Below are 13,445 nucleotides of genomic sequence, written 5' to 3'. Positions count from 1 at the left end.
AAATAACCTAGGTTTCCCTTCTTTTCGTCGAAATAGCCCCATAGTTTAACATCTTATTCTCTTCCCCGAGTACATTAAGTTGTCATTGTCAGTTTGCATACAACGAAAGTATCCAGCATTCCTATATACTCTCTCCCTGTCTCTAATATGTATATTAGGTTCTGAATTCAAATTCCGCCGAGGTCGACTTTGCCTTTCATCCTTTCGAGGTCCATAAATTAAGTACCACTTACGCACTGGAGTCGATATAATCGACTTAATCCGTTTGTCTGTCCTTGTTTGTCCTCTTTGTGTTTAGCCCCTTGTGGTAGTAAAGAAATAAGTATTTCGTCTGCCGTTACGTTCTGAGTACAAATTCCGCCGAGGTCGACTTTGCCTTTCATCCTTTCGGAGTCTATAAATTAAGTACCAGTTGTGCACTGGGGTCCATGTAATCGACTTAATCCGCTTGTCTGTTCTTGTTTCTTCCCTCTATGTTTAGCCCCTTGTGAGCAATAAAGAAATAAGAAACGTTAACACGCCGGGAGAAATGCTTAGCAGTATTTCGTCTGTCTTTCCGTTCTGAGTTCGAATTCCGCCGAGGTCGACTTTGCCTTTCATCCTTTCAGGGTCGATAAATTAAGTACCAGTTGCGTAGTGGGGTCGATCTAATAGACTGGGCCCCTCCCCAAAAACTTCGAGCCTTGTGCCTAGAGTAGAAAAGTCTATTGAATAGACTGTCCAAATTAATTGCAGAAACAGTAAACTAAGAATTTCGAAGAAGTTGGTAGGTGAACTACAGGAATGTTTATATGTAGAAATTATAAGAAAGTACGCACTAATTCGCAAGTAGTAATTTGCACGTACTATCATTATTTTCTATATTTACGTACACCTTCATTTGCTTCCCTTACCGACAGCTATCTATTGAGTCAGCATCATATTTATTTACACAGATGTTTCCCTCTATATTCTCATACACACATTCTTGTCTTTCATTCATCCACAACTGTCTCTAATCACTAAAATGTCTCTTTCTCTCTCTCTCTCTCTCATCTCTCCATCTATCAATCTATCTATCTATCTATCTATCTATCTATCTATCTATCTATCTATCTATCTATCTCTCTATCTATCTATCTATCTATCAATCTATCTATCTATCTATCTATTTATCTAATCAGAGCTTTAACCGTTACCAACACACTATGTCAAATTCAAATTCCTCAGCCGCTTCCTTGCCCATTATCTTCTCCATCTCCGTCGTACATCTTAGCACAGTAATAATTTCTCCCCCGTAAAGCGGCGAGCTGGCAGAATCGTTAACACACACGGCTTGGCAGTGTTTCGTCCGTTTTTTCCCTCCCAGTTCAAAATCTGCCGAGGGCGCTTTTGACATTCATCCTTTCGGGGTGGGGATCGATGAAATAAATAGTAGTTGAGTACTAGAGGCGATGTAATCGACTTAACTCCTTCCTCGAAATTGCCGACCTAGTACCAAACTTTGAAACCAATATATTTCTCCCTCATAACAATTTATGATTTAACATAAGAAGTACACAAATTTGGAGGTTTACTCTCTCTGTCTCTCTCTGTCTCTGTCTCTCTCTGTCTCTGTCTCTCTCTGTCTCTGTCTCTCTCTGTCTCTGTCTCTCTCTCTCTCTCATGTTTTCAGTAAATCATTCCCTACAAGATCATATATTCTTATTTTAACATTTTCTTTCCCTTATTCTTTTATCTATCAGTGGCTGTGTGGTAAGTAGCTTGCTTACCAGCCACATGTTTCCGGGTTCAGTCCCACTGTGTGTCACCCTGGGCAAGTGTCTTCTACAATAGCCTCGGGCCGACCAAAGCCTTGTGAGTGGATTTGGTAGACGAAAACTGAAAGAAGCCCGTCGTGTATATGTATATATATATGTGTATGCGTGTGTGTGTGTGTGTGTTTGTGTATGTTTGTGTGTCTTTGTTTGTCCTCCAACATCGCTTGACAACCGATGCTGGTGTGTTTACGTTCCCGTAACTTAGCGGTCCGGCAAAAGCGACCGATAAAATAAGTACTAGGCTTTCAAAGAATAAATCCTGGGGTCGATTTGCTCGACAAAAGGTGGTGCTCCAGCATGGCCGCAGTCAATGAGTGAAACAAGTAAAAGAGTAAAAGAATATCAGCATCCTCATATATTCACTTATTCGTTATTCTTCTCTCTATTCTTCAACGCAGTCAATTAACCAACCACCTTACGAATCAATTTACGGATTAGTCTGCCCACGCATGTCTCTGTGCTCATTATACCACTCCTTTACTTCATCCACTCAATAATTACGGAATTTACTTAAATCCCGCTATGGCAACTGAAAAGCAAATTTAGAAATTCAATTAATAGAAAACTACATTCATTAATGAAAGTATCTATTTTTGTTTCAACGCATTCGGGTCCTTCTGTCGATATAGCTGAAATAGTCTCTTAGTCAACCAACTTCTTTCTAGCCTTCCACATCAACATATCCTCTGCCTCACCATTATATAGAACATTACCAAATAACCATAACAACGCCTACAACTCGCCATAATTCCTTATCACGAGTTCGTATTCGATTTAACATTAATCCACTCACCTCACTCTTAATCCTCAGTTTTCAGCTCCTGAGCTTTGATGTTTCCAAATAATCTTTCATAAATTTGGTTCAAGAAATAAACAACAAAACTAGTTTTGAAATTCTTCCTTATTTTTATTTTTATTTTTTTTTTTTGCTTTTGTTTTCATTTTCATCATGTTTTCAAGAATACAGACACTTTTCTTTGTAGCATTTAGTAATACACCGCATGACATTGTAGTTTTAAATCATATGGTGAAAGGAAAGGCAAACAAGTGAACATGTGTACATATAAATATATATACAAAGACACCTAGACACAGAAACACACAGTCACTATATATATATGCCCGTGTGTGTGCATACATATATACATATATTCACGCGCGTGTATGTATGCTATCTCACATATACACACAAGCACACAGACACATACACGCATGCACACTAGCACGCAAGTGCACTCATAAACACACACTTACACACAGGCGTGCGTACAAACATATATCTATATATATACGAAGATGCACACATATGACATTTAAGAAGTGATGGTTTAGACAAGAATGACGAGAATTTAAAAAAAAGTTAACTTCATTTGTTCGAGTACATTGCAGTTCACACACAAAACACGTATTTACGTATGTATATATGTATATTTGTACGTATGTATGTATACACATATACACATATACATCGGTGTATCCGAATGAACTTTGCTGTCGAACCTAAGAATCCATGTTTCTTTTATATTTATATGTGGCTCATATCTCACACCAAACGTATCTGACAGAAATGTCACATATTTATTCCAGTAACATAACAGGAAATAAGATTTCTACTCTCTCCTCAGTACAGAGACGAAAACGATGCTGAAGAGTATCCTCTCCAGCGTTTTTATAACTGAAGCAATCTACTGTTCTCAAGTTGCATTTAACTTATCGATCTCAAAAGTAAGAGGAGCAAGATTGAATCGGATGGATTTACTTTGAGGTAAAATAGAATCGGAACTAAACCACAAAGCATTTTATGCGGCATTAATGACTGCCAATTCCGGAAAGAAAATAAGCGGAAAATGCTCTGTAGGAAAATGTAATTACAAATGCCTAACCGGTTTCAGAAAATTCATGATTTTCAAATGTAACGGAATATAGAGAGTCCTGGCGGAATTTAATCAAAATTCTAAAGTTTTAGTGGGTATTTGTAACAGAATGCTAGTGCAGAATTCTTCATATATGCTTGAGAGTGTTAACTGTCAAAGTAGGCGCAGTGCCTCTATTTGCGCATGGCTGTTTCTCTTTTGAAAATTTTGTTAATTTTGAATCCGGCTAAATTACTGTAAATATATTTTATTCAAGTGCATATACAAGTTTCTTTCTTTATACTTATACTCATGTGGAAACATCTACACTAATATATATATATATATATATATATATATATATATATATATATATATATATATATATATAAAGCTATATCTATATGACCTGGGCATAATAGCTTCAGAGGGGGCAAATAAAACCTTCGACTGGTGTAATGAATACATAAACATTTATAAAACATCAAAGGGTATATTTTTTCTCTCTGAAGATATTATGCTCAGGTCATATAAATAGGTATTCAATAAGGAGATTAATCTCCCCCACCAAATACTAGGTATTGAGCAAGTATTTTCTTGGATGACACCGTGTCTTTATGAGGTTAATACAACCTTTAATCGAATTTAATTAATCAATTAATCAAACGTATATCAAATATGATTAATATAATTAATCAAATACGTATGAAATATATATATGTATGAAATATATATATGTATGAAATATATATATGTATATAGCAAATGAATTATGAAGGTGGGTATTCGCAATTTAGAACCGAAAGACAGAAGTATAGTCCCTGCATTGCTAGAAATAACAGCCAAAACAGCTCTTAGCCACGCGCTTTTCTAACGACTGAAAAAAAGAGAGAAGCTCCCCACGGCAAGTCAGATAGAGCGATATCTTCAATGATGTCAGATTTTATTAATATTCATCAGCAACCCATTTCTCCGCCGCCAAGAGTTAAAATCTTAACTCACCTTCTCACTCTTAATGAGAACACCATACACATATACACGAAGGGCTTCCACACGTTTTCTATCTACCACATTCATGCAAAAGGCATTGGTTGTTCTGAAGCTATAGTAGAAGTCACCTACTCAAGGACTGAACACGAAGCTCGACGGTTGTAAAGCGGGCTTCTTAACCACGCCGCCATACGTCAACATTAGTTAGAGTTTGCATACAAGAAAAGTTCGAATACAAGAAAAGATATATTTAGTTTAACAGTATAGTGATTTATCGAATGCTCTATGCCTGCTCGCAGGCGAATGCTCTATAACTGTTTGCAGGTTTTTATGCATCTCTGCAGCTAAACAAAATAAATATAAATATATAACGCTTCTATTTCTATCCTATGTGCACATATATATGAACACTCGCTGTGTGTACGTGGGTGTATATGGGAATACATTAATATTTTTACATTACTTGTTTGTATGGGAGTATGTCTCTATACATTTGTACTTCGGTATATATTTTATCGTTCTCTCAATATTATATCTCTGAAGCTTTTGTTTTCCTTTCCTTTCTATTGGGTTCTATATAAAATCCATTTCACTTGATTTTATGTTCCTTAGGCTATCATAAATTAAGCAGTCATTTGACCTTTAGTATTATTCTTGACAACTTTGTTCATTCATTTACAATACAAACATCGCTGCTTTCTTTGAATGACACGCTGTGTCTATTATATTTTCTTGGCACTTATTATTGTATATGAAGTTTCTGTGACACAATTTTGCTTTTATTTAATTGATTAGCATCCGAAGAATTAGCTCTCGCAATGTTTGTGCTGTGAAGGATGAAATCATTAATCATATACATGTGTGTGTATATGTAGGTATATATATATATCTATATCTATACCTATATCTATCTATCTCTCTATCTATCTATCTATCTATCTATCTATCTATCTATCTATCTATCTATCTATCTATCTATCTATCTATCTAATCTATCTATCTATCTATCTATCTATCTATCTATCTATCTATCTATCTATCTATCTATCTATCTATCTCTATCTATCTATCTATCTGTCTGTCTCTCTATCTATTTCTATACCGTTAGGCATTCGAAATAATTTCAAAAGTAACATTTGTTTTTCGTGTTTTGACTGCATTTTCCTTAGACTAAATTGTTCACTAAAGTACTATACATAGTACAATAAAAGCAGCATATATACATTATTTTCTTTTATTCTTTTATTCGCCTTAAGTCGAACAAATCGACCCCAGGATTTATTCTTTGTAAACCTGGTACTTATTCTACCCATCTCTTTTGCCGAACCGCTAGGTTACGGGAACGTAAACACATCGACATTGGTTTCAAGGAGGGGGTATACGCACACACACACATATATACATATATACGACGGGCTTCTTTCAGTTTCCATCTACCAAATCCACTCACAAGGCTTTGGTCGACCCGAGGCTATAGTAGAAGATTCAACCCAGAACCATGTGACTAAAAAGCAAGCTACTTACCGCACAGCCACTAATACGCCTATATATATATATATTGGCGTATATATTTGCATCATGTAACACCAGATATAGCGCATATATTGACATCTCTTTGTTCTTTGCCGTTTCATTCATCTCGATAGTGATCTCTTTGACACATATAAAATCTGATCTACGAATATTTATTTAATCATGTCTATTAGAAGCAAACAGTCATTTAGCCAGACGTGAGGTTATGAAGAAGCGAAGTATAGTGGAGTATAAAGAAAATAAATTTGTATTTGTATTTAACTTCTGGACATTGCGAAGAGAGTGTAACTTTATATTTTCCTTGTGGTGGAAAAGGAAGTCGTATGATACAATATTATGCATTCAAAGAAATCTGCACAATGACGACGCGACAATTTTAAATGATAGATTGTAATCTGGTGGAAATCTGAAGTCCAGTAGTTTACAACGCTACGTCCGTGTTGCAACAATAGGCAATATATTACGGTAAATGAACTATATATATAAGCAAAACATTATAGACTAATGTTACATACACGCACACACACCAACCACACAATATGATTTCTGTTAATTTAATTCGCTCATTTCCTGTAATATATAGAGGAAGCAACCAATTTCGACGTCAAATGACAAATCTTCTCTAAATCCTGAGTCTATATTAACGGGTCTAAAAAATGTTCCGTGTGTTCGCTTGAAACCCTGTATCTTAAAAGACTTGAGAACCCCCACAGAATACAGCTAATTCAAAGAACCAGGTCTTTTGTTTATGTCAGCATTTCCCAAGACACATGTTGTCGGAATATAAAAGTAGACCACCGGACACTTAGTAAACCAGTAACATCAGGTTAATGCCGGCTTGACATCCAATTATTGTAACGTCGGTTAACTCCCTTGCGTCTTTTTTTTCGTTGTCTTCTTCTATACAAACGTCTATTGGTTAATCATTATCTGCTTAAAAGTCAACTTACCAACAGCCTTGTTTTCACCAAGCCGAAATAAATTACTATTTCGCCCAGTAAACCCCGGGCAGATGTAATTTCAAGATTTATGTTCTTTTTTATTTTAAGACAATCTTAACACTTGCTGAGACATTACCATGATATATATTGCTTTAGGCCAACAGGACATACGACAGTTTAACATAATAGCAACGATATATATATATATATATATATATAATACAAAATGGGACAAGAACACAAAACATCCGGACAACTAGGTGATACAAAAAGGGACAACAAAACATCCAGATAGTCAAGAACCGGATCATCCTCGCAATTTCGGCTGATTAATCTTGAGATTGCTCCAATCTGGCCAGCCCCAAGGAAAACCTAAACTAAGAGCATTAGATTCCTTGGCAGAAAGCATCGAATGTATATGAAAACACGGACAGAAAAACAGACAATGTTATACAAATATAAATACAATATAAATAGAATAAAAATAATAATAACACGACATAACAACAGGTGTCTTTCGACTGGGGACGACATAAATATATATATATATATATGGGCTTTTTTCAGTTTCTGTCTAACAAATGTACTTACAAGAATTTGGATGGTCCGGAGATATAGGGCAAGACATCTCAAGGTGCGACACAACGGGATTGAACTCGTGACCATGTGGTTGGGAAGCAAACTGCTTACCACACAGCCACACCTGCGCATGCAGTAAATATGGAACGCTTCACGAATTTGCGTGTCGTCCTATATATATATGATTACGTGAGGTGATACATCTAGCGGTCAAACGATACTGGTAAGCGGATACAAGCAATTGTATTTTCGTTAAGTGTGGGAGCAAAAGCGTCGAAGAAGTTCAATAGCTGCGAGCATTCAATAACGCAATATGTCAGGTCGATACTTTCCTTCTGAGACTGAGAAAGTGCATGAAAGGTTGTCGCTTGAATTCTAAGAAGTTTATAGCATTGAGTCGTCTGCCGATTGAACTATTACGTGTGAGGGTAAGAAGAAGATAAAGAAATTATACGCCATGATGTAGAAAGAGATGACAAGATGGTAGAGGTTGTGAGGGTGGTGTAGCTGGTGTTTGTGAGGGTGGCGTTGGTGAAGGTTGCTGCGGTGGTTGTACTATTCTTCTTCTTCTTCTTCTTCTTCTTCTTCTTCTTATTATTATTATTATTATTATTATTATTATATTATTATTATTATTATTATTATTATTATTATTATTATTATTATTATTATATTATCATCATCATCATCATCATCATTCTTCTTCTTTTAGTAGTAGTAGTAGTAGTAGTAGTAGTAGTAGTAGTAGTAGTGGTAGTAGCATCAGCAGCAGCAGCAGCAGCAGTAGTAGTAGTAGTAGTTGTAGTAGTAGTAGTAGTAGTAGTAGTAGTAGTAGTAGTAGTAGTAGTAGTAGTAGTAGTAGTAGAAAATGGTGATTTATGATGATGATACTTTTATCTTCCGAAATATTTGCCATATCTTTCTTGTAGATTAAATTTTTATTTTATTATTTTCATTGTCTTTTTATTTTTATTTTCTCATCTTTTTTTTGTGTGTATGATTTGTTTTTCTTTCTTTCTTTGTCTTAATGTAACACAGTTTTAAAAGAACGTGAAACCTCAAGGGAATTCTTCAGATCTGCAATTCTAATAAAAGAAGCAAGCTAAAAGCCGACAGTTTGGCTACGCCTGGATCATATATGTGTGTGTGCGTGTGAATAATACATATATGTGCGGATATGTATGTAAGTATGTAAGTATGTATTATGCATGTATATACATATATGTACACACACACACACACACACACACACACACACACACCACACACACACACACACAAGGCAGATTTTCTATAGTATAGGGAAATTACAAGAATTATCAGGAATATACCTGCTTTTCTAATTAAGCTAAGATTAATTTTAAACATTGGAATAATTCCATTCCAATCACCATTTAGTAATAATAAATCCAAGGAGCCGTTATGTAATTTGTTGATCTGCTAGGTATAGCTGCCAATTATAGCTTAGTTCACACTAATGCCTCAAAAACGATGGTTGTATTGGATACTTAACTTGTTAAATATACCGAATGACGTATAGATACATATTTATGCCTATATGTATACATATATATATATATATATATATGTGTGTGTGTGTGTGTGTGTTGTGTGTGTGTGTGTGTGTGTGTGTGTGTGTGTGTGTGTGTGTTAAATGTATATTTATGTATTTATAAATGTGTGCATGTGTGATTATATTTTCACTTCGATTATAAGCCTGATACAACCCGATTGACATGGAGCTAAACACAAACCCCTAATATAGTTAACTCCTTAGACATAGCACTAAATTAAATGAGAGTTTAACATTACTTCTACAGAAGCCCAAACAATGGCAATAAATTACATCTAGAAACATTCCAACCACCCGCAAATCATAATTATGAATCTCTGGTTGAAAGAATGATGTCTCTCGGATACATTTTTGAATACGATTATCTTCAATAACATCTCTTATAATGGATACGTTAGATAAGAGTGAATTACGTGAAAATCTAGTTCATAATGATAAAACTCAACCAACCACATAACACAATAGAACCTAGGGATGAAAGGTGTTTACTATATCAGGAACAAAATTTGGAAGCTACTGGCAACTAATCCATATTTATTCTAACTCTAATAAAACATTTTACACTTACGTGGAAATTCCTTAAGCACTTCATCTCACTCAATATTAATGCGAAGTACGCCTGTGTGTTCAACATAGGCCACACACTTAAAATGCTACGAATACCCTCTTCAAAACAATCATGCAATCATTAATGTAATTATTGGAATCTGTTTAACTGACTACTTTCGAAGTCCATCATTGGAAAGTATATCGTGCAATTAGAAGAATTCTGAACATTAAAAATAAATCATACTATTGGGTTGTCCGGAAAGTTCGTGCCGATTTATAGTAGTTTACATTTTGACTTATTTTAGAACATGGTTAAGCCCATAAAATAGGATTTGACAACACCCCCATTTAGAGCACAGTTTAAGCTATCTTTTCGTGGAAGAATGTTTATGTTCCTATGACATACGTTAATTCTGTAACCCTTTAACATGGAAGATAAGAAAGTTCATACTTACAGACAAAAATTGCTGCAACTCGGCTGGAATGTGTTACCCCATCCTCCATATTCACCAGATATTGCTCCTTCGAATTTCCACTTATTCAGGTCTCTGCAGAATAGTCTAAATGGTAACATTTTCAATTCCTTGGATAACGTAAGACGATACCTTGATGAATTCTTTGCCATGAAACCACCTCAATTCTGGGAAGAGGGTATTTTCAAGTTAAAGGAAAGATGGAGACGCATTGTGCAACAAAACGGTTTATATTTGGTTGATTAAAAATGTAATGGCAAGTATTTATTGACCTTTTTCTTTTCATTAAATATCGGCATGAACTTTCCAGATAACCAAATAGAATAATTTCGAACACTTTTGGTATATTCTTATATTCAGATCAAAGACTACAGAAATTTCACATTTCTTTCATATATCACCTTCATCCAATTTATACGAGATAGTAATAACGCTTAATAGTGATCGACCTGATAGCGCTGAATAGGGACGTAATCAATAAAGCGGTTAAGTAAAATTCAGTGATAATATTTATAAATGATTTATAAGGTGGCGAGCTGTCACTTATTCAATTAAATAAGCACCAGTCAAGTACTGGGTCAATGTAATCGATTTGCTTCTTCTCTGAAAAAATTGCTGGCCTTGTACAAAATTAAAAAAAATATTTAGTAAGCGTAGGAGTGGGTGTGTGGTAAGTAGCTTGCTTACCAACAACATGGTTCCGGGTTCAGTCCCACTGCGTGGCACCTTCGGAAAGTGTCTTCTACTAGAGCCTCGGGCCGACCAGAGTGGATTTAGTTGACGGAAACTGAAAGAAGCCCGTCCTATATATGTATGTATGTATATGCATACATATATATATTATATATATATATATATATAATATATAATATATATATATATATATATATGTGTGTGTGTGTGTGTGTGTGTGTGTGTGTGTGTAATTTTATAATAAACTAACTGCATTTCGTCGAATATTTAGTCTCTAGCAGGACAGGGAGATTTGATATAAATAAAACTCTTACACCATTTTGCAACTTAACAGACCGAGGTTTTATAGGTTTTTTAAAGTGTTGATAAATTCCATATCCTCAAGCATATGTTAATTCTTTATGGGAAACTAAAAACATTGTCCAACTGTCAGCACAGACAAGAGATCAGCTTGGGAAATTTTCCGTTGCCCGTGCAATGCATTTCGAAAGCATCGGTTTTAGGCGGATCAGAATAAAATCGATGAGTTACTGTTTTTAACAACAATGACCAGGGACTCCATTGCCGGTAGCAAATTATATTTGCTCGAGTAGAGTGGTGTTCCGTATCCAGAAACTAATCACATCACGTGCGCGGCTTTAACCAACGAGAACCGGACATACATGTGTGTGTATATCGGTGTGTCTGTGTGTAGGTGTATATATATATATATATATATATGTATACTTACATGCATATATATATATATTATATATACTATATATATATATATATATATATATATTATGTATATATAGGGAGAGAGAGAGAGAGAGAGAGAGAGAGATACATATATGTTAATATATTATTTTTATATAAATACAACACACACACACACCACACACACACACAACACACACACATATATAATATATATATATATATATATATACATATATGTATATATATTATTTTTATATAAAAATATACATATATGCACATATATTGTTTTATATATGTATATATATATACATCATCATCATCATCATTGTTCGACCGTGGTCGAGACTTTCATAGTCTTTTCAAATGGCTAATAATGTGTGCGCGCGCCACTACTACACACATTGGAAAGCATTGTACAACCAAGTACTAAAGAAGATCTTTCCTCCTCCATGAAACAAAGCTGTTCCCGCTGGACGTCAACCCAGTATTTCTAAGCTACGGACCCAGTGATTTATTGTAAGGTTATCTCCCTAGATAGATTGCCTTCACTACGGCTAAGGAGCCCTTTCTACCCCATATATACATACATATATATATATATATAAGTATATATAAGTATATATACGCACACGCATATATATATGTATATATTTATATATATATAATATATATACGTGTGAGAGAGAGAAGGGAGAGTGAGAGGTAATGAGGAGAGTGAGAGAAAAGGGGAGAGAGAGAAAGAGAGCAAAGTTGTGTCGCGGCCTATGAAATCAAAATAGCGCAAGTACATTTGGGACTGACGGGATTGCGAATATATACCATTTGTGGGCGTAGATCCCGCTGACTTCGGGTTTATAAGCCAAAACCTATACAGACACGGCACAGACATTCGTATTTATTAGTAAGCATAAAACACTTAGTTGTGAAGCAAGGTAATTTACTCAAAGGCTGAGAATTTCGTGCATTTGATATATTGATATTGCAACGCACCAAACTTTCGGTTCTTGAGTAAGTTATATAATTTACAACAAGAAATTTTGAAAATATATATTTTACTTTAGAATGCAAGTTCCGTGTCTCAAGTTGCAGCTATTCCAGATGTTTTGAGACTTTAGATAAGGCAATTATAGCTCTCCTGGGTTATTGTATCCCAAAATGTATAAAAATGTACAAAAACGGCAAAAAAGCGGGCAGCAATGTGAGTGACAACAACGAAAAAGTCAAAAGTGACCAAACTGAACAAACGAATGGAAAATGTTTTTTGGTGCACACGACAAAAGCGGTTTATAATAAACCAAGAGTTTGCAAGTAGCGTCCGAGGACCCTTAGGGTACGTCAAAAATTTAAGGTAAAACATTTGGGGTGGTAGTTATAAAGAAAGTTTAAACAGAAAAAAGTATTCGAATAACTTGCGGCTGCAGTAGCAATTAGCAGAAGTAGCGGTGTTGGAGGTAAAGTCTCGAATGTAATTTCTTCCTGGTAGGAATTGGTTGGGTTGAATTATCGATAGCTGTTTGATAGTTATTTGGGAGTGAAGAGAAGACATTGCAACCCACACGTACGCCTTCGTTCTCTAGAGGGAAAGGACTAGATTGGGATTAGTCGTTGCCTACTAGGGGCTCTTACATACCCGGGCAACGCCGGGCTATGCTGCTAGTATCTAATAAGCTGACCAACCAGCTTTGTTATGCCAGATTGAAGGAGGTGGCTCTTTTGCGCTCTTAACACACCCTGCAAACAACTACTTTGTCACGGTTGGC

The 13,445-nt window shown here is 35.3% G+C and overlaps 1 protein-coding gene across 3 annotated transcripts in view; it reads left to right on the top strand.

Annotated features, from left to right (window-relative positions):
- Nucleotides 1-13,445, top strand: part of LOC115215745 (adrenocorticotropic hormone receptor-like) — a 447,707-nt gene that overhangs the window by 210,470 nt on the left and 223,792 nt on the right. Inside the window, exon 1 of one of the 3 annotated variants that reach the window (XM_036506030.1) lies at nt 8,732-8,886. The exons of the other annotated variants lie outside the window; for them this stretch is intronic. The gene's annotated coding sequence lies outside the window, so the exon portion shown is untranslated. Of the gene's footprint in view, nt 1-8,731; nt 8,887-13,445 lie in introns of those variants that run through there. 3 annotated transcript variants of the gene reach the window in all.

This window comes from Octopus sinensis, linkage group LG9 (assembly GCF_006345805.1).
Source record: "Octopus sinensis linkage group LG9, ASM634580v1, whole genome shotgun sequence".
Taxonomy (NCBI): domain Eukaryota; kingdom Metazoa; phylum Mollusca; class Cephalopoda; order Octopoda; family Octopodidae; genus Octopus; species Octopus sinensis.
This window is presented reverse-complemented; position numbering and strand designations above follow the sequence as displayed.